The sequence below is a fragment of the Ptychodera flava genome (assembly GCF_041260155.1).
Source record: "Ptychodera flava strain L36383 chromosome 23 unlocalized genomic scaffold, AS_Pfla_20210202 Scaffold_23__1_contigs__length_28996876_pilon, whole genome shotgun sequence".
Classification (NCBI taxonomy): Eukaryota; Metazoa; Hemichordata; class Enteropneusta; family Ptychoderidae; genus Ptychodera; species Ptychodera flava.
The window spans coordinates 591,243-604,397 of record NW_027248277.1 but is presented as its reverse complement, the minus strand read 5'-3'; positions in this window follow the sequence as shown (position 1 = coordinate 604,397).

Sequence of the window (13,155 nt, the reverse complement as noted above, 5' to 3'; positions counted from 1 at the left end):
CACCAGATAAAATAGGGAATCATTTCAGCCAATTCTGAAAAAAACCCGACTGAAACGTTTTTTAAAACATGTCATATCTCAAAATTTGTCGAACGTCTTGATAGTTATTTTGTAAGCGAAATGTTGCGCGTTGCATTATCTGAAGATAATAAAACATATGTCGAACGAAAGGTCCTTGTATATTTATTTCATCATCATCTCCTGCAGAGACTGTTTATTATCAAAGAAGGGTAACGTCAACTGAGTGCGAGTAAATGTAGAGGTTTTTCCAGTCAGCGTCTAGCTTTCAAAACTTAACATTTTCAAAGAAAACATTGCACTGTTTTATCAACGCACCAAATTATACGGATTTCAACTTATGGACCTCGCGATTTGGTCATATCTTATCGAGTGGCGGCATTTTGAGCTTCTTAAGGTTTAGCATGTATATATTCAGTGTTATTTTATGGTTTCTTAATTCGTATTAAAATTGAGAATGTACCTTTTGACAAAACAGCATTTATTACGTGTTTTGTTGAAAACAGTTACTTCAAATGCAATATGGATTGCTTGCTTATGTTCTAACTTATTAAGTCAAATAGGAAAGATATTGTGTTTAAGTTACTAAGTTACCTTTGATTACTAAGAAACTATATAACACAATATATACACAACATTGGCCTGACGGTTAGAAACGTACTTATATAATGTAATATGAATAGCACAAGAATAGTCAAGGCAAAATCTTTGTGCGATCGGATCAATCATATGATATTGTCGTTAAAGATTGAAGATTTCAAACACTCAAAAAAGTTTGTACTTGGTTTGCTATTGACAACACTATGAATTCGCTGATGATCACTATAAGTAAGGCGTTTAACTATATACCGTAACAATTTGAGTTCGTGGTAGCATATACACAAATTTGCTAACCCAGTGTGTAAATTAATTTTTACGCGGAACTTGTCACATTGCATGACCACTCCAAAGCAAAGGCTATTGCTTGAAATTTAATTTGTTCTGTTTAACCTGTAATGTCTATTTAACAGAAAATAAATTTCAGACGCCTCATCTCTCTGAAATCCATACAAATCGTTCTTATAGGTAGAAGATCTGATATGGTAAATTTAAAATATGTGGAGTGATTCAAAACATCCCATCAACGATCTGAAATATTTAAAGGGTGTAAGAAAACAAAGCTTGGCTACTATGTCACTAACTCAATCAAAAACCTGCACCAGAACAATGCATTTTAAATTCATCATTATACGGACTGCATACGTAGAATAAAGCCTTGCAACTTCTACAACATCATTTGTAAAAGCTAGGAATCATATATGTTACGAGATGGGGAATAATCTTTTGAAGTAAGGGTAGTCATTTGATTTTTACCGTAAACGCTGTCTATGAAAACAGAAGATAAAAGTTAAGCTTGTGTTCGTTTTAAAACATGAGTTCGTTGTAAAAAAACTTCAAAATCTTGATCGAGAATTGACAGTTATGTAGAAACCTGAATGACTTATGTTTACAGATTGCAATGGTGAATAAACCATTTATTCTCCTGAGGTTTCAAAAATTACATCATCGCCATGATCTGTAATTTTTTCCTCTATTTTGATGAACTTTAACATTTTATATGAACGAATCCGATTGCTAAAATATGGTGGTGTCATATTATAATAAAAACCTCTTAACATGCAGGGTACCATCAATACTCTGAAGTGCTAAATTTAAAAGCCCGAACAGGCATGTATGATTAATGTCTACAGCACACAACACTGTCTTACAACTTAAAAAATACATTTATACATTTGCACAAATGCCACATTGAGTATGAATTGTTACTTAATGTATATACACTCAGAAGAGATGAATACACTTGATCCATGTACATAACATATTTATTGAATAAATTGTGTTCAGTTACTTGTAGCCTTGCTTTGTTTCTACTAATACCTAGACGCTGTTGAGAGACTTGTTCGAAACAATGGTATCTCAACAGCAGAACAGGAGAGGCTTTCGATTTCAATTTTGAAATTCAGCTACATTGATGATGTAACTTCGTTGTCAATTCAGGAAATACATAAGACGGATTTGTTGACAGGCGGATAAAAGAAAATACAGAATCCGCTTTCATAATATATTTCATTACCATGCCTTGTCCGTCGCATTTTAATTGGTCGAGCTGAAGCATGTGACTGACCACAAATACACAGTAATGTTTGTATATGTGCCCGGGAATATAAATAATAACATGAACAGCCCGCAGTATTGTAAACATCTTTACTTAAAACTAAAACGTGATTTATGTAATTTATGCAAAGATCACAATCAATCACAAATAAAATGGAGCACTTGTATTGTTGGCCACGGTTACCCACTTTTTTCCAATAAATCTTCGATTTTGCGAAATTTGTACACGTGTGACAGTGAATCGCGCATTGCACCACTCATACTGAGCTCGCATATAGTGCAGCATTTCATCGTTTACTGAATACAACATTCAGTTACAAGTTAAGGGGCCCGTCGTCTTGTGTGTAGGAAATTTTCGTAAATTTTTGACGTCAGAGTTGAGCATCTACTTTTCTTAGCCATCTCTCGTGCAATTCATCGCGTAACTAGTTAAAAACAGACTACAATCCACTAAAACGACGTATATTATAGCCTCATGAATTCCACTTCTACTTTCTAGATCCTAAACTTTTGTCGATGAAACATGTGTTATTTTGTGGTTCAACCGTGATCGAAGTCTGATCAAAATATTTCATTATGTACTTTATGCATTCATTAAATTCACTAAACCAGCTTCTGTAGTCACGGACAATTATTCCAGTTTTGTATTTCATTGAAATAAATGTTTTTGATTGTGAACTCCAAGTTTCGCCATTTCACTATTTCGTTATTTCGTTTAGTATATATTTCGTTTATCATCAAAAGCCAGTAATCTCTGTGTTGCTGTCTAGATCTCGTGAAATTGAAATGAAATGATATGAAACTGAACAAGAATGATGATCATTTTGCTGTAAAGTAATTGGTATCAACGGAGTCAGTGTGTTTTACTTTCAACGGATGATTTGTTTCTGCACGTTTTCATATGATTGCCACCTTATACACGAAATATTTGCACAGGAGTTGTTGCAACGGAAACGTTAGTCCGTGGGCTAGAGGGGGTCTACGTGCACGCCCCCCCCCCCACAGGATAAACAAACCTGTATTTTTCAGAAGCCTTGGGATCCCTAGAATACGAAATGGAATTTTAACAGAAAAAATATAGGGACGCAATAGCTGTTATGGTCATGTTTTGAAGGGTACCGCAAAATCACCATTTTCCAACGCAAATGCATTTTCGTCAAATCTGTCTTCTTGTAAGTCATCTGCTGAGCTTATTTCTTAACATAACCTCACTTGTTTGGTATCATTAGAAAGGTAATTTAGTCTTCTTTAAGATGACATATTGTATTATGCAATATCTTCTACAATTTTTGTGAAATATGACCAAAACTTACCCCATACCCCAAAATTTAACATTGCAAATTACAGTAAATCTCAAATTCTACCAATTTTTTAGCTTGGCACAATAAAAAATGCAATGCTTTGTATGAAATCTGTTTTATTTGATACAGGGACATGTCAGAAATATGAAATAGACTTTTAACAGAAAAAATATTGGGACTCTACAGCTGTAATAGTCATATTTTGAAGGGTACCGCAAAATCAAAGTGTTGCAGATTTGCATGCATTTTTGTTAAACCTGTCTTCCTATAAGTCATCTTCTGAGCTTGATTTTGGATATAACCTCACTTGTTAGGTATCATTAGAAAGATAATTTACTAATCTTTAAAATGACATATTGTAACATACAATATCTAGTATAGTTTTCATTAAATATGACCAAAACTTACCCCATACCCAAAGTTTACATTGAAATTGCAGTCAAAGCTGAAATCAAATTCTACAATTTTTTAGCTAGACACTAAAAATCTGGCCGTTTTTGCTATTAAATCTGTTTTATTTGGTACAGGGATATGTCAGAAATATGAAATAGACTTTTAACAGAAAAATATTGGGACTCTACAGCTGTAACAGTCATATTTTGAAGTCTACCGCAAAACCACAGTCATGGAGATTTGCATGCATTTTTGTTATATCTGTCTTCTTTTAAGTCATCTGCTGAGCTTGTTTTTGAATATAACCTCATTTGTTAGGTATCATTAGAAAGATAATTTACTAATCTTTAAAATGACATATTGTAACATGCAATATGTAGTATAGTATTCATGATATATGACCAAAACTTACCCCATACCCCAAAGTTAACATTGAAAATTGCAATTGAAATTGTTTCATATTTCTAACATATCCCTGTACCAAATAAAACAAATTTAATAGCAAAAACGGCCAGATTTTTTGTGTCTAGCTAAAAAATTTGTAGAATTTGATTTCAGCTTTGACTGCAATTTTCAATGTAAACTTTGGGGTATGGGGTAAGTTTTGGTCATATTTCATGAAAACTATACTAGATATTGCATGTTACAATATGTCATTTTAAAGATTAGTAAATTATCTTTCTAATGATATCTAACAAATGAGGTTATATTCAAAAACAAGCTCAGCAGATGACCTATATGAAGACAAGTTTAACAAAAATGCATGCAAATCTGCAACACTGTGGTTTTGCGGTACCCTTCAAAATATGACTGTTACAGCTGTAGAGACCCAATATTTTTTCTGTTAAAGTCCATTTCATATTTCTGACATGTCCCTGTACCAAATAAAACAGATTTAATAGCAAAAACGGCCAGATTTTTTGTGTCTAGCTAAAAAATTTGTAGAATTTGATTTCAGCTTTGACTGCAATTTTCAATGTAAACTTTGGGGTATGGGGTAAGTTTTGGTCATATTTCATGAAAACTATACTAGATATTGCATGTTACAATATGTCATTTTAAAGATTAGTAAATTATCTTTCTAATGATACCTAACAAGTGAGGTTATATCCAAAATCAAGCTCAGAAGATGACTTATAGGAAGACAGGTTTAACAAAAATGCATGCAAATCTGCAACACTTTGATTTTGCGGTACCCTTCAAAATATGACTATTACAGCTGTAGAGTCCCAATATTTTTTCTTTTAAAAGTCTATTTCATATTTCTTACATGTCCCTGTATCAAATAAAAGAGATTTCGTGCAAAGCATTGCATTTTTTCTTGTGCCAAGCTAAAAAATTGGTAGAATTTGAGATTTACTGTAATTTGCAATGTTAAATTTTGGGGTATGGGGTAAGTTTTGGTCATATTTCACAAAAATTGTAGAAGATATTGCATAATACAATATGTCATCTTAAAGAGGACTAAATTACCTTTCTAATGATACCAAACAAGTGAGGTTATGTTAAGAAATAAGCTCAGCAGATGACTTACAAGAAGACAGATTTGACGAAAATGCATTTGCGTTGGAAAATGGTGATTTTGCGGTACCCTTCAAAACATGACCATAACAGCTATTGCGTCCCTATATTTTTTCTGTTAAAATTCCATTTCGTATTCTAGGGATCCCAAGGCTTCTGAAAAATACAGGTTTGTTATCCTGTGGGGGGTGCACGTAGACCCCCTCTAGCCCACGGCCTACGTCCAATTACTTTGTGATGAGGGTTTTTTGTCATTGATCTTGAGCTACACACGAACAACAAACTTTCTTTGCAGCCTCCATATACTTTGAATTGCACAGCAAATAGATGAAACTGAAGGATTAATTGAACATTGCAATATCTCATTAAATAATGAACAACCATGTATGAAACAAATGTATGTGTATCCAACAGTTGCATAAAATGCTCTGTACAGTGTACTTGCGGAGAAAGTGCTAACATATACTGCATACATGTACAGTATATACTGGTGTGCAGGGAGCTATTAGATCTTGTAATTGTAATAAAATAAAAGCTTGTATATTTTTTCAACAGATAAATTCGTCAAACGGAAAATATTTAGCTCTCAAACACTTCACAAACGGACAAGTTTCTTTCTGTACATTAAACTTCGATTTTTAAAAAACCTACAGCTTTGAGTTGTGAGCAACAATCATTTAATGAAAAGAACAGTGATGCATAGAGGAGTTTCGAGGACTGGCCTATGATTTGGCTGCGAGTACATCAGGGCGCCCTCAGCATTCAAATAATACTTAGTCCTACTTCTTTTGTTTCACAGAAATCAATCGCGGCGATCGCTTCATACATGTATTAACGAAGTTTGTTGATTAGAAACGGGCAATATATTCTGACAAGATTTTTTTTTGTTATAAAAAGATTTGTACAAATTGGAGAATCATAACCTTGGTACCATAAATAGTGTTAATGAAATGTTGCATTGAATTTTACGACTATGCATGAATACAGGAAAACGCAAATGTAATCAGACGACTTACAGGGATTTATTGTGATTTGAAGGATACTGACAAGCACAGGCTTTCAACTCAATGCAAGCAGACCGTCAAACCGCCACTGATGCATCAGTGACGGTCTGCTAGCGAAAAGCCTGTGCTGACAAGTGTGAAATCATAGACCCCAGGGCCTGGGTTCAATGCACAGGATACTTCCGAATCGAGAACCGAAGTCGTTCGGAAGACCTCGAATGTAAACAAAACATTCAAAGATGTGGGAGACGAACACTTAGTTGCTCATGGAAATTGCTGTTAGAAGTAGTTTTTCACCGTGTAAATGTGAGTATTGCTACGCTAATAAAATAGCCAGAGGTTTCGTTTAGTTCACAAGGGTAGATAGTCCATGTAGCGACGGGCCCTGCATAGTTTCCCAGCCTAACTCTGTAACTAACACAATTGGAACTATTTTGTGATTATAAGATGAACAGTAAAAGTCACAGAATATGCTCTCTAGGAGAGGGTTTACTCAAAGCATTTAGTAATTATCAATTTTTCTAGTGAAAATATGTAAACTGCAATTATCGAACTAAATGTTAAAGTAGTATAAAAAAAATTGTAGTATTTAAAGCCATCTGCTATTCAAAAAATTGTAAATTTATCCTTTTTGACAATTTTTTAAGGATATTTCATCTCATTGATACACATTCTTGAAAATGTCAAGATTAAAGGTCTAAACTTGATGATTGCTGTATTGTTTAGAGGACCAGGATGCATTTGAAGGTTTCGGGATCATATCTGATAGGTTCTTTACTATTTCAAACAATGTTTAGGGGTCATATCTAAGTGGTCCCTTAAAAAGATTAAGGGACACATCAGGGTGGTCCCCGAAAGTTTCAAGGACTCATGTGGGTGGTCCCTCAAAGTTTCAAGGTCACATTAGGATAGTCCTTGAAAGATTCAGGGACACCTCAGGTTGGTCCCTGAAAGTTTCAAGGACTCATCCGGGTGGTCCCTGAATGTTTCAAGGACTCATCCGGGTGGTCCTTGAAAGATTCAAGGTCACATCAGAGTGGTCTCTAAAAGATCCAGGAACATATCAGGGTGGTCTGAATGCTTCAAGGGTCGTCTTGGTAGTCTTTGAAAGTTTCACGGTCACATTAGGATAGTCCTCGAAAGATTCAGGGACACCTCAATTGGTCCCAGAAAGATTCAAGGACTCATAGACTTAGTCATGTTCATGCTACGATCACAGTTGCTGACATCATTGTCGAGATCGGGAACAGCACTGTCACTCCACAAAGGACCTTGGTAACATACATCAAATTCATCGGCGATATCCAGTATTCTGTTGCTTTCCATGTAGTCCTGTCATTAAATAATTGGGGTAATGGACGTCCTACATTCAGAATCGGTAACCTTTCCCGACGAAGGAATTAGTGCAGTGGACAAAATTCATTCGAACGTCGCGTCGTTTACACAATCGACTTGAAACAATGCAGAGTCTCACAACAATGTGACCCGTGACCTTTATTATGTTAATTAGAAAGGACCATATTATTTAGTGTACGATTCGGTGTCTCGCTTAACGAGAAAAGCATCATTGACTACATCTCCAAATTAATCATGAAGACTGTAACATACAACCACAGTATTGTAAACTGGGGGAAAACTTTACAGCATAAAAGAGCAACATGTACCTTACCCGGGACCTTACACAATCGAGCGATGCGCCCTAGGTGTCCCTGTAGATTAAAATGGAATATGCCATCATACAAATTGATTACTGTTAATCAGCGTCGCGTCGGCTCGCGACATCATACTTCAACAAGCGAGTACATTGCCATTAATCATCAAGACGCTCGTTTAAATCGACTGAAGGTTCAGCCACTGCCCAGTTCATCACATTTATGCCAGGGAGAACATGCCTTGTAGATCTCGTCGCGTGATTAATACGCAAAAACGTGTTTTGGAGCCGGCCGACCAGTCACACATCGGAGCCATGAGGACGCCGGGTTAAGCCATTACATAATCTTAACTTCGAGGTGCTGAATATTGACGCTCATGTGCAGGAAGTTGGACCAAATCTTTCCAGTGATTCCTCTGCCTGTCAGCTTTACCAAGTAATGCTTGTGAATGCAAAAGCTGATGAGCGAAGGTCACATCAGGATAGTCCTTGAAAGATTCAGGGTCTCATCTGGGTGGTCCCTGAAAGTTTCAAGGACTCATCTGGGTGGTCCCTGAAAGTTTCAAGGACTCATCTGGGTGGTCCCTGAAAGTTTCAAGGTCACACCAGGATAGTCCTTGAAAGATTCAGGGTCACATCTGGGTGGTCCCTGAAAGTTTCAAGGACTCATCTGGGTGGTCCCTGAAAGTTTCAAGGACTCATCTGGGTGGTCCCCGAAAGTTTCAAGGTCACACCAGGATAGTCCTTGAAAGATTTAGGGTCACATCTGGGTGGTCCCTAAAAGTTTCAAGGACTCATCTGGGTGGTCCCTGAAAGTTTCAAGGTCAAGTCAGTGTGGTCTCTAAAAGATTTAGGGTCTCCTCGGAGTGGTCCCTGAAAGCTGCAAAGACATCTCTGCACAATCCCTAAAAATTCCAGACAAAAACTGTTGGTTTCTGCCGTTAATATTTTAAGGTTTTAACAGACAGATAATATTGATTACATTTCTTTGCATCTACCAAAAATAGTTCATTTTTAATAGAAGGGCTGAAATAATTCAGTGATTTTGTAAAATTTTCCAGCATTAATTAGCACACTCACAAGAAAAGGGTAGTTTAATCAAATTTACCAGGTCTCATTTCCTTGTATATGAAATAAATGAATGTACAAGACATTTTCTTAACATCTACCAAATCATTTGAAAGAGAGATCACCAAAAAACCATACACTACAGCAGAACTGATTTGGGTAGAGGTAGAAGGCCATTTTCCCATCGAAAATTTAAAATTTTATCATGCATCGTTTGGTGAGAACAGTAAATGCCTTCAAATCAACCTTGGAAAGGGAATTTGTATTTCGACTTAAACTAAACAAAATTGACAAATCAGTTACGTTTAATGGGTTCTCCTCTCCTGAGCGTGCGAAAAGCTATACAAAAATGTAAAATTTGTTCGAGATGTACTTGATGATTGTGCAATCATCAATAATTTATGAAATTTGCCCCCACCTTTACACAAAAACACTGTTCGATTGATGATTTTTTTAGATTATAACAAAATGCTCAAGATCTTATCATCACAAAATAGTTCCAATTGTGTTAATGTTACTATATAAGTACGCAAGTTCCCCGCATATTTCCTTTATTGTAACTCCGTACCTATGTAAGTCCCCCGACGTACATATTAGAATGTGTAGGACGCCCTCAACCAATCCCATCTAACTTCATAACTTAGTAAGTACGCAACTTCGCAACAGAGGCCGGGCTAATCAGATGTAGGTAAGGTAGTAATGTGGGTGTAATAACACTCTCGCTCCTACTGTGTAATGGTGTAACTTTGGTTGATACTTGACACAGATATACTGGAACTCCGGCGAGACAAACTTGTAACTCCGTACACATGCATCGAATTAACATGTCATTATTTGAACTTATTTTTCTATCACACTTTTATTGCCACAAATGTGATGTAAATCCTATATTTACAAGAAAGCAATAAAATATTATTATTATTATCGGCTACAAGGACTGTCCGCCCAAGTCCTAGCTCTGCATGGCAGGGCTGTGTGTTACCGGCGTTATACGGCCTCCCACGACAGCCTAGCTATGCATGACAGGGCTCTCTTTATTTTGGAATTTCTAGGGACAGGATCAAAGTGAATTTACTTATGAGAATAGGATGGATAAGGGGCGTACTTTCCTGAAAAATAAAAAAAAGCACAAAAAGTTTGATAAGCATCTCTGTGGAAAGTGATTTTTTATTCATCGCACAGCCTCGATATGTGGAGATCTCGCTATATAGCACCCTCTTTAGACCAGTTTGGTCAAGATTCTGAGCGTGAATTCGATCCCTGCTTCATCAGTTAGCAGTATAAGTATTTACTTGGAGTCGGCTACAAGTGTATAACTGTATGGTAGAATACAGTAACGTAGAACGGGCAATATTTGGCATTGAGCTACGATATTTCAATCTTAACTGTATTTTTAAATTTGAAACTGAAATAGCGCTGCCTACCAGTTGACAGCAAACAAAAGTGGCGTATCACATATATAAATAAACACCATTCGCAAGAAGTTCGCCATTCATCAGCTTTACATTGTATGATGTAACAATTTTGTTGGAAATTTGACATATCGAGTACTAGGCGAAGCATGATAACTGTTCAGTGTCTTAGTCTTCGTTTGACAGTACACATTATGTATGACAGGTCACGGTCAGTGCACGATGCCAAACAATAGCATTGACAGTACACATATGACAGGTCATGACAGGTCATGACAGGTCATGGTCAATGCACAATGCATTACAATAGAAGACGACCTCAGTGAAATATTAATGTACATATGGATATTAGATGCATCAATGTGAACAATACTCATTAAGAGTTAGATGAAGAGCTAGTAAACATTAAAGGCGTAATCAGTATAATTCTGTGAGTCACTTTAACTAGGAAATGTTTTCAAAACGAATATGATGAATGATGAACAACAAACTTATCTACAGTCTGTTATGACATTTACCATTTGAAATGAAAAATAACGCTTTTCATGTGTTTTGATAATTTTATCCAATTACAGATCTTCGTAGTTGCAGGGAATACTACATATGTCACGCAATTTGAATCTCGGACTTAATCCTTGTTACCTGCTGTGCAATAAATTTAAATAGATATATTGAGAAGTAAAACTACACAGACAGGCAATCGGGATTGGAATATTTCCTTTCAGGGTAATGGTATCGTCTGGCCAGCACTGCATGAAAACATCGGTCGGGTACAGCCCACCTTACCGCCCAATCCAAGATTTTCTGATGAAAGATTCCTTTCAAACTTAGCATTACTTGCCTTGCGAAGATGCAGATATGTATAGTGAATGGGTATAGTTTAGCTACACTTGAAGTCAGAGAGAAGAATCTACTTACAGATCTACTCTTATGAACAAACAGAGGCATAGTTTGGAGGACACCAACCACATCTCGGGGGGGGGGGTTGAGCAGCTGTATGTAGTATTTAGGGAAAGATACAAAAATGAAGTAATATTCTTTGAGTAGTACATGACATTCGTTGTAAAAGATTTACAACATTATCTTTTAAAATGCATTTCGGAAATAGTAAGGCTAAAACGAAGTGAGGACCCCGAACATTATGACAGGTGTTTACGTACGTGTCATAGTGGTGGAGTATGTGCATTCTTTACTGGGAACGACCAAACCATTCTTTAAAGACGATTGTTTTTCAAAAAAATCGCATAAAAGTATTATTGTAAGTCACTTCCCGGCAAAAGCGTGGTCCATCCCTGAAGTAATAAAATGAACAACTTGGAATGTCATTTTGAAATGATCGATTTGATTTCACAGACACAAGTAGCTTTGTCTGTCTAACCATATACCAAAGGCATGTCAATGCAGTATTTGAACACTTTGAAGCATTGAGTCTAGGAAAACGAACGCCATGAACCGTCTAGTCAAAAATACTAAAATCAAAGTCTTCAAGGGACAATCTCAAATTAAAAAGTAGTTTTCTCTTAAATTGACTTCTCGTAATTAATGATGAAATCGTAAAATATTGTTTTAACATTTGTATGTTTATTGATGAATCCGTAAGGCTCGTCATTATTTTTTATGATATGTTTATATTCACCTTGGGAAATATCATTGTCGAAAACGCCGCTGCGAATGAAGCGTCCATGTGAGAACGGAATATAGTGGATCGATGATATGTAAATCTACATTTTTCTTTGAACGGATAAGTCCGTGAGATTTGATAAAATTAGTTTAATATTTTCCTTAACATGGTGTGTACTTGGTTATCTGAAAAATGACAACGAACGATGCAAGAAATGTTTAGTTTATCGATACCCTTCATTCTCAAATATTTGTTTACCTTGAAACTATCGTTGCATCCGCATCCTTCAATGTATGTATGTGTGTAACCGTTACGGTTACCTATAGCAGAGTCTATCCTAGTCTTGTTCTCTGTTTGTCAGTCTCTCTCTCTCTCTCTCTCTCTCTCTCTCTCTCTCTCTCTCTCTCTCCATCCTTCGTCGTATCTGTCTAGCCGGATGTCTAGCCCCGACTTGCTGTCTAACTTTAACTCTGCCTTACAGTCTCTATCCCTATGCCCCTCTGCGCCCTCTGTCTCTGTCTCTCTCTATCTGTGTCTGTCTTTCTCTGTTTCTGTCTCTGTTTCTGTCTCTGTCTCTCTCTCTCTTAAAAAAAAACATTTTCATGATGAATTACAGATGCAAAGATTATCTTCAAAACATTCTTGTCACATTGTGTTGTTTCGGGGTTAGCGTCTTTCCTAAATTATGTGGCTTCACGAACTTGGCCTAAATATTTGGGTTGTGTACAAGCATCATGGATGCACTGTCCACTTCGTTGCAACAAAATGCATGACTGCATGAGTTGTGTGTCGTCACTATGGTAAAATATTGAAACATGGAGGCTTGAGAAAGTTCGGGTCGTCGTGACAAATAGAAGGGAGGTGTCTAAATAGAGTAATTATGACAAAGTAGATACCAAACAACACTCCTGCTGAGGACTTATTATTTATACCTTCATAATGGTTTGACTGGTTGAATCGTTTAAAAAGATGTCTTATATATTGCCTTAACAATTTTGAAAGGACTAAGTGA